The sequence below is a fragment of the Haemaphysalis longicornis genome, unplaced genomic scaffold (genome assembly GCF_048455015.1).
Source record: "Haemaphysalis longicornis isolate Haplotype H1 unplaced genomic scaffold, Haemaphysalis longicornis Haplotype H1 scaffold_3, whole genome shotgun sequence".
NCBI lineage: Eukaryota > Metazoa > Arthropoda > Arachnida > Ixodida > Ixodidae > Haemaphysalis > Haemaphysalis longicornis.
In genome coordinates this window covers 226464759-226474247 of record NW_027526335.1, presented here as the reverse complement: position 1 = coordinate 226474247, position 9489 = coordinate 226464759, and the positions used below count along the sequence as shown (strand labels likewise).

Sequence of the window (9489 nt, the reverse complement as noted above, 5' to 3'; positions counted from 1 at the left end):
GCTGCCAGAACCGAGGCCCTCGCTAAGCTTTCGCGCAATAATAGGGTTTGCAAATGAGGGGCTCGTTAGGAAATACAGAAAGAAATGCCGGCAGTCTACAACGCCAAAGAAGGCATAGGGGAAGGTTAGACTATTTTTTTACCGTTAGTGACGTTACATTATTATTAACTTTTATTAATTACGTGAGAAAGAAAGAAAGAAAAACACGCGCCCAGAGTGGGGACCGAACCCACGCCTTTCGATTAGATCTCGAATGCCTTACCAACTCGGCTATCTGGGCGACTGTGTTCTGCTTCACTTTCTGGGGTATTTATATTTACACTATCTGACGCTTGAGGGTGGTAGCCAGCGCCACTTCAGACTACACGGGGAGAAGGGGACCTTCTTTTTCAACCCCCGGGGCGTGACGCGAATGTCTACAGCCTGTCATGAGCGGTCAACTGGCGGGAAACCCTCTTATGCTACCTTGGCATCAAGGCTGCCAGAACCGAGGCCCTCGCTAAGCTTTCGCGCGATAATAGGGTTTGGAAATGAGGGGCTCGTTAGGAAATACAGAAAGAAATACCGGCAGGCTACAACGCCAAAGAAGGCATAGGGGAAGGTTAGACTATTTTTTTACCGTTAGTGACGTTACATTATTATTAACTTTTATTAATTACGTGAGAAAGAAAGAAAGAAAAACACGCGCCCAGAGTGGGGACCGAACCCACGCCTTTCGATTAGATCTCGAATGCCTTACCAACTCGGCTCTCTGGGCGACTGTGTTCTGCTGGTGCTAACAATATACATATATATATATATATATATATATATATATATATATATATATATATATATATATATATATATGTATATATATATATATTGTTAGCACCAGCAGAATCTACAGTGCTGGGACAATCGCCGTTCTCCGACTGTAGATTCTGCTAGTGCTGATTGATTGATTAGAGGGTTTAACGCGCCGACGCAACGCAGGCGATGAGGCGCGCCGTAGTGGAGGGCTCCGGATTAATTTTGACCACCTGGGGATCTTTAACGTGCGCCGAAATCTCGTACACACGGGCGTTTTTGCTTTTCGCCTCCATCAGAAAAGCGGCCGCCGCGGCCGGGAATCGAACCCGCGACCTCGTGCTCAGCAGCGCAACGCCTTAGCCACTGAGCCACCGCGGCGGGTATTCTGCTAGTGCTAACAATATATATATATATATATATATATATATATATATATATATATATATATATATATATATATTGTCACGTAGCCAAGGACGAAGCAGTTGTTTGGAAAAGAAACAAGTTTATTGGAGCGAACTTGTGCTCCCCTAACAACTGAAAAGAATACAGAGGCGGTGAAGCAGTGGTCAACAAAGTGACGTACGTGCGTCGGCGAGCGTCGCAGAATCGAATGCCCCGGCGTCTGCTCTGCAGGCTTTTTATCTTTCGGCGCACGTGGTTCTGGAACCGTCGATTCGCATCGAGAACATTGTAGATGCAAGAAGATTATTCCGGGATGTTCACGTTAGATCGGAATGCTCTCCCTATCTGAACAGATAACACATGAGGCACAGAAAGAAAGAATGGAACACGCGCTTCCCCTGGCACGGAGATAACACAGACCGGCGCAGCCGGGCGGTAAAAGCAAAACACAAATAAAAAACCCAATGCATGGTTCGCGGCATTACCCCCCCTCTAAGAGTGCATCGACCCGATGCTAACATAAGCGACAGTCCGAAAATGAAAATAAAAGTTCGTCATCGTTCGTAGAAAGGTTTTAAGCGAACCACGTGGACGACTTCGGGCCGCGTACGTCGTCGTGATGTGCCGGAGTCACCATCGGGGATCACTTCGTAGGTAAGTTGGCCAACACGTCGCAGAATCTGGTAGGGTCCGAAATACCGTCGCAGAAGTTTCTCGCTCAGTCCGCGTCGTCGGATGGGAGTCCAAACCCACACACGATCCCCTGGTTGGTACTCGGCGTCTCGGCGTCGGAGGTTGTAGCGGCCGGCATCCACCAGCTGCTGCTCCCTTATACGAACTCGAGCGAGCTGGCGGGCTTCCTCCGCACGTTGAAGGTATCCTTGGACGTCGGCGTTGAGGTCGTCGTCTTCTACATGCGGAAGCATGGCGTCGAGCATCGTAGTCGGTCGTCTTCCGTAGACAAGCTCGAACGGTGTCATCTGCGTAGTTTCCTGCGTCGCTGTATTGTACGCAAACGTGACATACGGGAGGACTTCGTCCCAAGTCTTATGTTCAACGTCGACGTACATGGACAGCATATCCGCAATTGTCTTGTTCAGACGTTCTGTTAGTCCGTTCGTTTGGGGGTGGTACGCCGTCGTTCTTCGGTGATCCGTGTTGCTGTAGCGTAAGATTCCTTGCATCAGCTCCGCGGTAAAGGCCGTTCCACGGTCCGTGATTAGGACTTCAGGGGCTCCATGTCGCAGCACAACTTGGTTTATAAAGAACTTGGCGACTTCTTGTGCAGTCCCCCGCGGAAGAGCGGCGGTCTCTGCGTAGCGCGTCATGTAGTCTGTCGCTACGACAATCCACTTGTTCTCCGATCGTGACGTCGGGAACGGGCCTAGAAGGTCCATTCCAATTTGTTGAAAGGGCCTCCGCGGGACGGCGATCGGTTGTAGAAGTCCGGCGCGTCTTGTCGGCGGCGTTTTTCGTCGCTGGCAGTCCCGGCAACTCCGAACGTAGTGGGTGACGTCGGATGTAAGGCGGGGCCAGAAGTACTTCGCCTTAATTTTTGCAATAGTGCGAGCTGTGCCGAGATGTCCGGAAGACGGGTCGTCGTGGGACGCTTCCAAAATTTCGTCACGAAGGTCTGCGGGGATGACAAGTAGATAATTCGTTCTTGTTCCGGGGCTGAAATTCTTCTTCACGAGGACGGAGTTTCTGAGGCTGAATGCTGGTAAGTTACGCTTGAACGCTCTAGGCACGGCGACGTTACGTCCTTCGAGGTAGTCGATCATTACTCGCAAGTCGGGGTCGGCACGCTGCTGGGCGGCTAGGTCGCTCTCCGTAACAACCCCGAAGAACGCACTGTCTTCATCGGAGTCTTGTGGTGGTGGGTCGACAGGGGCGCGGGACAGGCAGTCGGCGTCGGAGTGTTTTCTGCCGGATTTGTAGACGATTGTAATGTCGAACTCTTGCAGGCGCAAACTCCACCGCCCAAGACGGCCAGAGGGGTCCTTCAAATTGGCGAGCCAACACAGCGCATGGTGGTCTGTTACAACCTTGAACGGTCTGCCATACACGTATGGGCGAAATTTTGAAATGGCCCATATAATAGCCAGGCACTCTTTTTCGGAGGCAGAGTAGTTTTTCTCCTCCTTCGACAGACCACGGCTGGCATAGGCGATTACGTTTTCGCACCCGCTTTGTTTTGGACAAGGACGGCACCCAAGCCTATATCACTGGCGTCCGTGTGTATTTCCGTTTCGGCGTTGTCGTCGAAATGAGCGAGCACGGGCGGGCTTTGCAGGTGTTTTTGCAGCTCGCAGAATGCCTTTTCTTGGTCGTCTTCCCAGCTGAAAGCGGTGCTATCTTTCGTCAAGCGCGTGAGCGGCTCTGCAATGCGTGCGAAGTTTGCGACGAAGCGCCGGTAGTATGCGCACAGTCCAAGAAATCTGCGCACGCCCTTCTTATCTTTCGGCCTTGGGAAGTTCGCTATGGCTGAAGTTTTCGCCGGGTCAGGCAGGACTCCCGCGGCGTTGACGACATGGCCCAAAAACTTCAGTTCCTCGTACGCGAAGCGGCACTTTTCAGGCTTCAGCGTTAACCCCGACGTACGGATGGCCTCGAGTACTGACTGCAACCTTGCGAGGTGTTCGTCGAAAGTCCGGGAGAATACCACAACGTCGTCGAGGTATACGAGGCAGGTGTGCCACTTCAGGCCAGCTAGCACAGTGTCCATGACTCTTTGGAACGTTGCTGGTGCCGTGCATAGCCCAAACGGCATTACCTTGAACTCGTATAGGCCGTCCGGGGTTATGAATGCAGTCTTCTCTCGATCTCTCTCGTCCACTTCAATTTGCCAGTAGCCGGTCTTGAGGTCCATCGATGAGAAGTACCTCGCATGGCAGAGGTGGTCGAGGGCGTCGTCGATTCGTGGCAGGGGGTACACGTCCTTTTTGGTGATCTTGTTCAATCGCCGGTAGTCAACGCAGAACCTCAGTGTGCCGTCTTTTTTCTTCACGAGTACGACCGGCGCAGCCCACGGACTTTTCGATGGCTGTATAATGTCGTCGTTGAGCATGTCGTCGACTTGAGTCCGGATGGCTTCCCGCTCGTGGGAAGAGACGCGGTACGGTGACTGTCGGGTAGGTCGGGCTCCATCCTCGGTTATTATCCGGTGCTTCGCCAGAGGTGTTTGACGTAACTTTGAGTTCGACGAAAAACACTCGCTGTAGCGACGCAGCAAAGCCAATAACTTGTTCCTTTCTTCTTGCGGTAGCGCCGGATTCACGTCGAAGGGGTGCGGAAGCTTGAAGGTATCGTCGGGTGCGCGTTCAAAGTCGGCGACTGCTATCACGTCACTTGCTAGTTGCGTTTCTTCGACGAACGCAATTGCAGCGCCCTTGTTTAAATGCTGGTACTCCTCGGTGAAATTGGTGACCAAAACGTGGGATTTGCGATGCTTAAACCGCGCAATGCCTCTTGCGACAGACACACCGCGGTCAAGAAGCAACCTTCGGTCACTCTCTACGATAGCGTCGACGTCGGGAGCAGCACCTTCACAGTAGACGGTGATCATCAAGCTTGCGCGGGGTGGCAGGGTGACGTGATCATCGGCGATCCTTACAGCTGCACGGTGTTCGGGGTTCGATTCCGGCATCATGGAGTGGTCGGAGGAAAAAGTTATCGACTTCGTCTGGAGATCGATTATTGCGCCGTTATCTGTCAAAAAGTCCATTCCGAGAATTACGTCGCGGGAGCAGTTGGGCAAAACGACGAACACTGCAGGGTACGTCGTGCCATCTATGGTGACGCGCGATGTGCACGTTCCACTTGGCGTCACGATGTGGCCTCCTGCTGTGCGTATGTGCGGACCGTCCCATCTGGTCATAACTTTCTTCAGCTTAGACGCAAATGGTCCGCTCATTACGGAGTAGTCGGCTCCCGTGTCTACGAGGGCGACTACATCAAAACCGTCGATGGACACCTTGACGTCGGATGCCGCCTTCCTCGAGTTCCGGGTGCGTCGGGGCGTCGCATCTCGGCATGTGCGTGTTGACGGTCGGGCACTGTGCGTCGTCGTTGTCCATGTCTTCTCAGCGGACGTCTCGGTCAGGTCGGGTAAGCGTCGCGGCGTATAGCTGTCGTCGTGTTCGGGAGTCTCATCAGGGTTAGGTCGGGTCGTCGGGATGAGGGCATGTCGTGAATCACTGTCTTCGGCGCGTCCTTGCGTATTTGGAGGGTTTCCGGTTTTTCGCCGTAGAGCAACTTCACCTCCAGAAGTTGCTGCTTTTAGTTTCCCCCGCGTGGGCTGGGGGACCTTCCACGGGCGAAGTCAGCGTTGCTACGGCGGTTCGGCGATTGGTATGGGTAGGGCGACGGCGAACGGTTGAAACGCGCTGGGCCACGGCTGGTTTCAGATAGATACTCGTCGATCTCACGTGGTCGTTGGCCAGGGAGAGGGCGAGGTGCGTCGACGGAGAAACCACGCAGTCCGAGCCTCTTGTATGGGCAGCGACGGTAAATGTGGTCGGCCTCTCCGCAGTGGTAGCACAGAGGACGGTTATCGGGAGTTCGCCATACGTTCGTCTTCCTCGGCGTCTGGTTTCGGGCTACCGGGGGTCGGGCGGGTGACAGTGGGCGGCGGTACGGCGGGGCCTCTTGACGGCGTGTTGGAGTAGGGCGGGGTCGACGAACAGCCGCGGAGTATGTCATAGCTTGTGGCTCTCGGGGTACCTCGGATGGCGTAGAAGTTCCCAACGCTTGTTGCACTTCTTCTCTAATCACGTCGGTGAGGGAAGCGACTTGGGGATGCGGCGGCGTTGGGAGAAGTTTCCGCAGCTCCTCTCTCACTATTGCGCGGATAGTCTCGCGTAGGCTGTCGGCCGGAATCCGCGTGCTGCCAAAGTCGTTCTCATTGGCCGCGCCAACAAAGTTGCGGTCATACTGCTTAGCACGCATTTCGAGGGCTTTTTCAATGGTGCTGGCTTCGGTCACGAATTCGGCAACGGTTTTGGGCGGATTTCGGACAAGTCCAGCAAACAGTTCCTCCTTCACTCCGCGCATTAAGTAGCGCAACTTCTTTTCTTCCGTCATTTCGGGGTCCGCGCGGCGAAATAGCTGCTTCATCTCCTCAACGAAGATCACGACACCTTCGTTGGGGTGTTGCGTGCGTGTTTCCAACAAAAGGGCGGCTCTTTCTTTCCGCACGACGGTAGTGAAGGTCTTAGTGAACTCGCTTTTGAACTGAGCCCAGTTTGTCAAGGAGCTCTCGTGATTCTCGAACCAAGTGCGAGCCGAATCTTCCAAGTAAAAGAAAACGTGCCGGAACGTTTCTGCGTCGTCCCACCTGTTGAATTTCCGGACGCGCTCCAGTTTCTCCAACCAATCTTCTGGGTCTTCTGCGGGGGCTCCTCGGAATGATGTCGGTTCCCGTGGCTGCTGCAGAACGACAGGAGGATTGCCTTGGTTGAGCATGGTGCTGGTTGCGACGTTTTTCTTCTTCGTCTTCTCCGGTAGTAGACCGAACTCGGGTGGTAAATCTTGCACGCGGAGGCTGGCTCTTGTTGGACTGGCTTGGCGGCTTCCAGAGGTTGTAGTGGGCATGAAGGGTGCGTACCCATCACCTCCACCAGATGTCACGTAGCCAAGGACGAAGCAGTTGTTTGGAAAAGAAACAAGTTTATTGGAGCGAACTTGTGCTCCCCTAACAACTGAAAAGAATACAGAGGCGGTGAAGCAGTGGTCAACAAAGTGACGTACGTGCGTCGGCGAGCGTCGCAGAATCGAATGCCCCGGCGTCTGCTCTGCAGGCTTTTTATCTTTCGGCGCACGTGGTTCTGGAACCGTCGATTCGCATCGAGAACATTGTAGATGCAAGAAGATTATTCCGGGATGTTCACGTTAGATCGGAATGCTCTCCCTATCTGAACAGATAACACATGAGGCACAGAAAGAAAGAATGGAACACGCGCTTCCCCTGGCACGGAGATAACACAGACCGGCGCAGCCGGGCGGTAAAAGCAAAACACAAATAAACAAACCCAATGCATGGTTCGCGGCAATATATATATATATATTGTTAGCATCAGCAGAATCTACAGTGCTGGGACAATCGCCGTGCTCCGACAGGACGCACTACCGTCATCGCTTCATCTTCATCATCGCGGCTTCTGGCATCATCATCACCGCTTCCTGACGGGGTCTTCCTGGGTCCTCGGCTCTCTCAATATATATATATATATATATATATATATATATATATATATATAGCGAATCAGAATAGGAAATGAGGGGCTCGTTGAAAGTAAGACAGAAATAAGGGTTGGAAGTCAAGGAAACGTCGGAAAGCAAAGGGGCGGATGTGGTAGGTAATTGAAACATAAAGAATTTGGAAAGAAAGAAAGAAAGTGGGAAAGTAGATCGCACCAGGCCCATATTCTGGAGGTCGTGGGTTCGGATCCCACCTGGCGGGCATTTTTTCTCCACTCATTACAACCAGTATGTTATCGTACCGCCTGACCCCGAGCCATCGTTCCGTGTGCTACATTGCAGAATCTTATCACCGAATATGCTGTTACGAAATGAAAGGGAAATTTGACGCGCGGAGCATGAGATGGGACTTTTTTGGGTAGACGCTCTTTGATTCGTCCACAGCATACTCCCCCCCCGGAACCAGTAGCAGTAGAAGTAATGTAGCGCGTCGGGCAGCCAGTACGAGTGCGCCTTAAAAAAAATTACACCATCTCCCCGAACGGAACTATGTGGTGACGCAAAGCGTGCCGAAGCGGCTTCGCTTTCTCGAAGTTTAGCATCCGCTGCTCGACGTCGACGTTTCGAAGCGGCGTCGCGTTGCCGAACGCCATCTCGATCCGCTGCTTGGCGTCGAAGATTGCGTTCTGCATCTCGAGCTCTCCTCTGCGCAGCCTTGTCTTCAGAGGTGCTCGCGGTTCTGGGAGTGAGCTGGCTGGCCCTGCTAAAGGTGTGCCAGCCAGTTCGCTGACAGAATTGTTCGCCTCCATTCAGTTGATCGAACAAGCAGCAACTGAGGGAGCGGCTTGCGGGGAGGAGGAGAGTGGGAGCCGCACGCGCGCTATCGCGCAGCTGTCGTGGAGAGAGGGAGAGGAGGAAAGCGGCGTTATCGCACAGCTGATGGGGACAGGGGGAGAGATGCGGACGGATGACGGCGGACATAGCCCCGAGCAAGAGATGCTTTGCATCTAAAACGCAGATCTGAAAGAGACAAAACTGCAAAAAAAGAAAAGATGATCGCTTGGCGAATGGGGCAGTGTGAGGTACCGGCCTGCCTTTTTGCACGTGTCATCTGCTTTATCAATGTTTCTGCTTCCAAGAGAAGGTCTAGGGCTGCAGTTTCTTGCCAAGGGATTAAGTGCGCACCTTAACAGTTTTTTTCTGACATATCTGTTGTTATTTGTATCAGTAAAAAACGGAACTTCTCCACTGCACTGTCCTAAAAACTGACCACGGAACTCCCATTGATGACACGTTTGGTTGTGAAAGGCAGGGCAAAGAAAAGTATAGAGCAATATCCACGTTTTGGTGCTTTTTTTACTTATTAGGTTTTACTTTTTGCGCAATATTTTAAGAAGCGTGATTCACCTTTTCTTTTTTGTTGTTTTCTGTGTAAACACATTTAAAAAAAACTGACGCATCCCCATGCTATATTATTGAGTGGAACAGTTTACCCGCACACATTGCCACCGAGAAAGACTCGGGTAAGTTTTTGGAGCTCATGCGCACTACGCTGACCAACTAATTATTTTTTTTGCTTTTGTTGTTCTGTTTTTGTTTCTCTTTTTTAACTATTGTATAACGCGATGCAATCGCTGCCCGTATTCATGGTTTGCGTTTTGTTGCAGTTGTTACGTTGCATTGTATTTTGTTGTACTGCTTTTTTTCTGATTTTTTTTTCCTTTTTTTGTTATTGTAGTTTACACACCATGTGGTATTGCCCCCCCCCCCTCCCCTATGTAATACCCCCTTCAAGAGGGCCTTTAGGGGTAATCTGAATAAATAAATAAATAAATATATCTCTGCTACGAAGAGCAGCCTATGTTGCGCGGCGGCAGACTTACTTTAACTAACTGGTGATATTAAACGCGGATTAAAATCTCGATACACGGACGCTCTCGATTTCCATCTACTTCAGGTTACGGTCGCGGGGTATGGAGATCGAGGCCACTTGTGGTCAGCAGCAAACAACTTAGCCACTGAGCAGCTCCTGCGGTCACACTTGTCAAGTATTAACAATCAATTTGCAGGTGTCTGACCTTTTAAACAAATTAT

The 9489-nt window shown here is 51.8% G+C and overlaps 1 non-coding gene across 1 annotated transcript; it reads right to left on the bottom strand.

Annotated features, from left to right (window-relative positions):
- Nucleotides 1-208: 208 nt before the first annotated feature.
- Trnar-ucu (transfer RNA arginine (anticodon UCU)) lies at nucleotides 209-280 on the bottom strand. Its single transcript has one exon. It is a non-coding gene; the product is annotated as a tRNA-Arg (tRNA).
- Nucleotides 281-9489: the final 9209 nt, after the last annotated feature.